The sequence below is a fragment of the Teleopsis dalmanni genome, chromosome 1 (genome assembly GCF_002237135.1).
Source record: "Teleopsis dalmanni isolate 2A chromosome 1, ASM223713v2, whole genome shotgun sequence".
Taxonomy (NCBI): domain Eukaryota; kingdom Metazoa; phylum Arthropoda; class Insecta; order Diptera; family Diopsidae; genus Teleopsis; species Teleopsis dalmanni.
Window position 1 is genome coordinate 26,990,172 of NC_051846.1, and position 6,000 is coordinate 26,996,171.

At 29.0% G+C, this 6,000-nt stretch overlaps 1 protein-coding gene across 1 annotated transcript in view; it reads left to right on the plus strand.

Annotated features, from left to right (window-relative positions):
* LOC119673288 (lipase member I-like) overlaps positions 1 to 6,000 on the plus strand; it is a gene marked incomplete in the record, with an annotated part of 638,721 nt that overhangs the window by 300,662 nt on the left and 332,059 nt on the right.

The following is a 6,000-nucleotide window of genomic DNA, read 5'->3' on the forward strand; positions in this document are numbered from 1 at the left end:
AAAAGCAACAACACAAACTAAAGTTTTTTACTAATAGTTTTTATCTGCAATATATATAATCTAAAAGCGATAGGTACGAGGGGCATTCGAAGAGTTTGTAAAAGAAAATGAGAATAAATTTTTTGTTATAGTTTATCTGTGAGAATTATTTCTTCTTCATTCTAGTTTTGTTGCCTCTCTGAACAATGCACATCGCTCTTTAATTTTTTGATAACTTTAATCAGACGTATTTTTAGATTCCAAAAAGCAAAAAATTGTGTTTGAGAGTGAGTTCTTCTAAACTACTTATAAGCAGGTGCTCCCACTTAACATAGCTATAAAAGGGTGCTTCCTATGATGCTTTATTTTTGAGTTCCCTCTTCACCGATCTTCGTGCTCATTCGCTATCATCGTTCACAACAGTTCTAACTAAAAGTATATTATGTTATACTTAATTCGAAAAAATATATCTGAGAAGTATAGACTTACACTTCAGTAACTAAATATGATTGCTCTTCTAAGAGACCAATTCTTTACCACAACTTTACCTGTTAATATAAAAAACGTTTCAATAATATTAGAAATATATTTCTGTTCTGCTGAATTAGACTTCATCCAGTCGGTGTTATCTTTTCTATATTTCAATGTATTGCTCCTTGCGAACAGGTATAATTATTCCATCTATTCTTTGTGGCATCAATACTTCGTCGTTTTTTTCTTCTTTTCCTGCAAAGTAGTTGAGTGCGACTAACAATATTGATGCATTTTCTTGCGTGTTCAGAAAGGTAAAATTTAATATTTTTTAAAATATTTCTAATGCATTAAATGCTTTCCATAATCCTTACATTTTTAGTGTAAAAATAATTTTCATGTTTTGACTTTTATTAAGTGCTTGAAGTACAAGGAATACATTTTCAATTTTTATTATGAACATCAACATCAATTTCCTTTTTCAATATTACATCAAAAATTATATGAAATAAAGTAATAAAAAAAGGTGTACGTACTTAAAAATATTGTGTGGATTTTAAAGATATATCAAGAAAATATATTTAAGAGTAAAAAAAATACCAATTTTCTTAATAATATATATATATAAACATTTTTGGAAATATATTGAATTGATATCTAATTGAAAACAACTCCTGCTTACCTTTGCTTTTCTCCATTTAATAAGAACTCATTATTTTATAAATATTTTTATTAAATTTTTTTTATAAACAAACAAAATCTTTCTCTATAGATGTCAAATGATAACGACAGCTTTACCGGACTTTTTTTTTAATATCCGTGGGCTTTAGAATGCTTATTTATTGCATAGTTGCTGCGTAAAACTCTAACAAAGGTTTGGAAAATAATTACCTACCCATAGCATTGTTTTGTTAAATTGATTTTCATATCTTCTAGCAAACATTGACTTCACTCCTTTAGCACTAGAACTAAAAACAATCGGCAAGTCCTGAGAAATTCATATTTCAATTTACTTTTTAGTAATTTCCATTCAACGCGGTAAAAAAAATATTTTTTCCATTGCGTATGCAATATCCATTATATACAATGAAAGGCTACGTTTTCATGGGTTCACATTCACAACTCATTTAATATCCCAGTTAAGTGCAAATAACGCTTTTATTTCACTTTATTGTGTAATATTAATTAAGGACTTTTTATTGTTTAACTACGTGCTGAGCATTGAAATTGTGCATCCTCTGAGATGCAGGCTTTTTTGCTTCAAACAGTTCTCCGACTTATAAATATACTAGTATATATGATTTCTATATTTTTTTTTTTTTTTCTAACTGAATGCTTTCATTAATAATGCTTATTTATGCATTTTTTGTTCAAATATATTTATAATTCCCTAACATTATTTATACATTTCAAGGAAATTCATTTTCAATGAGAATTTAACATGGGGGCACAATGGGATCGACGGTCGCAGTGCCACATCTCCTAACAATAATAATAAGAATTTGACGTTATTAATGGTAATAATCCAAATGTTAAGGTATGGCTGGAAAAGTTCTTATTTAAAAAATTGGTATAAGGGGTTTTTCTTAAGAATTATTTTATACGGGTAGTGATATGACAAATAGTCATAAGAGTTTTATGCTCTCTTTCATACAATTCCGTTTTTATTTCTGGTTTTATATTTTTTTAATCAGTACTCTTGAAGCTAATTAAGATTGATCGTTGGTCAATCTTTGGTCAAATGATTGACCAACGATCAATGATTCTCAAATTTATAATATATATTAAAAACAACAACAGTTTTCCATATGATGTAACTTGACTGTCTGCATAACATGACTCTAAGGGATTCGATTTTTTAATTAGAGACTTAAACTGTCTCTAATTGTAATAGTTTTGACTATTAATAGTTGTTTTACCTACACTACGTTTTACTATCCAAATGTTTAACTGCTTACTGCATAAGTATAATGTAAATCTATTAGTTTCAATTAAGCAACCAAACAATAAAGAACCAACTTTATTCATATATAAAAAAAAAACAAATAAAAATAAATAACATAAAATATAAATATATATAAATAAATAATTTAATTTAATACTTACTTACTGAAACCAAGGAGTAATCACTTTTTCTTACGTTTTCTTTAACATTAAGCAAGATTTTAAAAAACATACTTAAGCCCAGTTTATAAAGCTTTCACATTACAATAGTCGAGTCATGAGTACTAGTTATTGGGCACGATTTTTTAAAGGAATACCTTTGCAGTAAATATTTTGCTTGGTTCTAACTTCCGGAGTATAATAAATCATAGAGTGGGAAATCATTGAAATAATAGTAACACAAAATTTATTTATTACGGAATCATATCTTTGCTTCTTTTTACCTTATTCTATAAATTTCAATGATAATGAAATATACTCGATGTGAAATATAATGTGTTAAGGTGTTAATCTGCACCCAAAACTTAAATATATCCTACTTAAATCAGTAAAATAAAACTATAACTCATACTATTATTTTATAAACTTAGCATATTAAGGTCTTAATTAAATAACTGTAAATATTTTAGAATATTTCATCTATAACAAAGGTCATTAGATAAGACTTAGAATCATTTTAAATGAATTTAGATGAATTATTACAACTATTCATATATGTTTGTCTGATAAACGTTTTAGTCTCAAATTTTGTTTGGAAAAATAACTTAAATCCCATAGATAAATAAAGTCAATTTATTATTTAAAATTATGTTCAAGAAAAATTAAATAAATTATGATTATATGAGTCTGCCATCTTCAAAAAATCTGCAAATCTAGTACAGAAACCCATCCATACCCCAGTCACTAATATATAAAACTCTAGATCAAAGCAGGAGGATTTTTGATTTTATTACCAAGCATGAGTATTGAAGATTCTCCTTTCTTAACTCAATTTTTTCGTTATTTTTGTCGTTCAAATTTGATAATAAACTTAACATAATCAAAAGAATATAATTTATTTACACAGAAACTTAAAAACACATTAAATGTTATGAAGTTTTTTATCTACCTCATTTGGCAAGCGACTCTTAGCCCATAAATTTTTAGCACAGAAATTGTAGCCAAAAATGTCACAAAGTAATAACAACCACATTTTGGCAATTAAACTTCTGAACTAATAATCGTTATAATAACTTTTTTATTTTATAAAGATTTACAGTTCTTTAATACATATATCAAATAAAATTAAAATTTTCCATATGAAATATTCTCCAAAACATGTGAGAACCACTGTTAATAAAAGATTTTTTGATAAGTAAAAAATAATGTTGTAGTTACAATGTCTTCAGAAATGTGTATAATTTGATTGATCTTATATCTCATATCTCATATATCATTTATGAAATAAACCCAAACATTTTTCGCCAGAGTTTAAACTCCTTGACCTATCAACGCAACAAAATGGATCTGCTTGCACTCTCTGCCTAGAAGAGAATGAATCTTCTGACCAGACTCTTTGACTGGTTTATAGTTTGGGTCGGCAAGAGAATCCGAATTATTGGATTCCTTGGTTGGTACTATTGTCCCCATTGATATTATTATCTTCTCAAAGTGAAATATTAAAACATTTAATCGAAAGACAAGACGTGTCTGTTGAGCTGCATCGGAAAGGGTTTACTATATTGCAACAGTCTGCTCACTGATCATTGTTATATCTTATCTTATTGTAGTATTTATATTACTTTTGTTAGTTGTTATTATTGTTAGGGGATGTAGCACTGCAACTGTCGGGTCTATTGTACCCCGTTCTGGGTTTAGAGTAAGTCTCTTTTGACGCCCTGTTGCGTCAATAAAAAGTAGAATAGAACCTACTTTACAGAGTTTTATTGCCTCTTCCGTAAGAATATACATTCCCAGGAGCCTATTCCGTGTGTGCATTATCGCAGGGCATTCTAACAGCACATGTGTGGCTGACTTCTCACTCTCTTCACAGAATCTACAGTTTGCATCCGTAAGTATACCCAGTCTTGCAAGGTAGTATTAGTTTACAGTGACCTGTGTTAGGTTTTCTGTGATGATTCTATTTTTTTCTTTTGATAGGTTCATACAATCATGGTATCTCTTATTGTTATAAGTACCAATAAGTGATTGGATTGTTGTTTCGATTTATAATTAAAAACTATTTTAAAATCCAAATTATAGTTGTCAATAGTGTTGATGGTAGTAACATTGCTTATGTCAACTCATGTCCTATATGCATACAACTTATTATTTTTTATCGTTCGACATTGTTTGCGTGTATGTGGCATATACTAAGCATTAAGTTAATATTAATATATTAACTGAAAACTAATAAATTTTCTTGATTATACTAAATTAACATCTCTTGATTCTTCATTATTAAAATTTTATTAAAGTAAAACACTTCATTCATTAATTAGAGCACTTTTTTACCAAAAAAAAAATTGGAACACAAAAAGGATGTCAACGTTCAACCTTGATTGACTTTGGCTGTTTTTCGTCTTTTTCCATCAATCAAGAATGGAAAAGGGATACCATAAAAAGTAGAAACAATTACTTGACTAATTAATTAGTTGGAGTTCTGAGAAATGGCAGTAAGTCTAAACAATTTGTGAAACCACATTTTACCTTGATTTTATTGTTTCAAGTATTCAGTACTACTGGCTCAAATTAGTAACCGTAGGTGGAATATATAATTAAGAAGATTTATTAAATTAATTTTTAATGTCCGTTTTAACAAAAGAAACAGAACTTTAATAAAACTTGTTCTCAGATAGAGAGGTTTTTTATCGAACGTGTGTAATTGCAACAACAATATTTTTTTATCTTTTATATTGAATTTTTGGCTGGTCATCAGTGGTATTGAAATTATTTCTTTAATTTCGTAAATGATTTTTTGAAATCGTAAGTACCAAGGGTTGAACTCTTACGCTGACAAATTTGAAGCTCGGAGTCAGTGTTCATTAGTCAACTAACTTAAAGCTATACTTGACTTGTATGTTTGAACTTGGAGTTTTGTAATTTTGCTATTAGTCTACATTCTTATTGACAGTAGGCGGCTATTGAAGAATTATCACCTGTGTATATTTCATCCAGATTAATGCAAAAATTTCTCACTAAGTGAGAGGTCCAATATAGAGGTAATATAGTAGAAAATAATAGCGCAGACCAAATTGTTGAACAGTGCTACTCTTCTATAGATGCCTTTATTTTAATTCCTGCCCCTATTAGCTTCCGTCTTAGGCGGATTTATAACCCTTTTTAGTGGCAGACAAATAGTGAGTGGACCCATCCCACAGTCAGGTCAAGCGAAACATGATCAATCTATTCGAAATGTAGAACCTCTGACTTGATACACAGAAGCAAATCAGAAGTATCTATGTTAAAGTCAGCCATTACAGGGCACTGGATAATAGAACTGCATAGAACTAGGCTTGGCCTACTTGATGGTATCTCCTGCAATGCGTGTCTACCAGCTCTCGAAGACAGGACACCAGGTGTCTGTGTTATAAACTAGCTGTTAGTTAGTTGAAATAATTAATTATA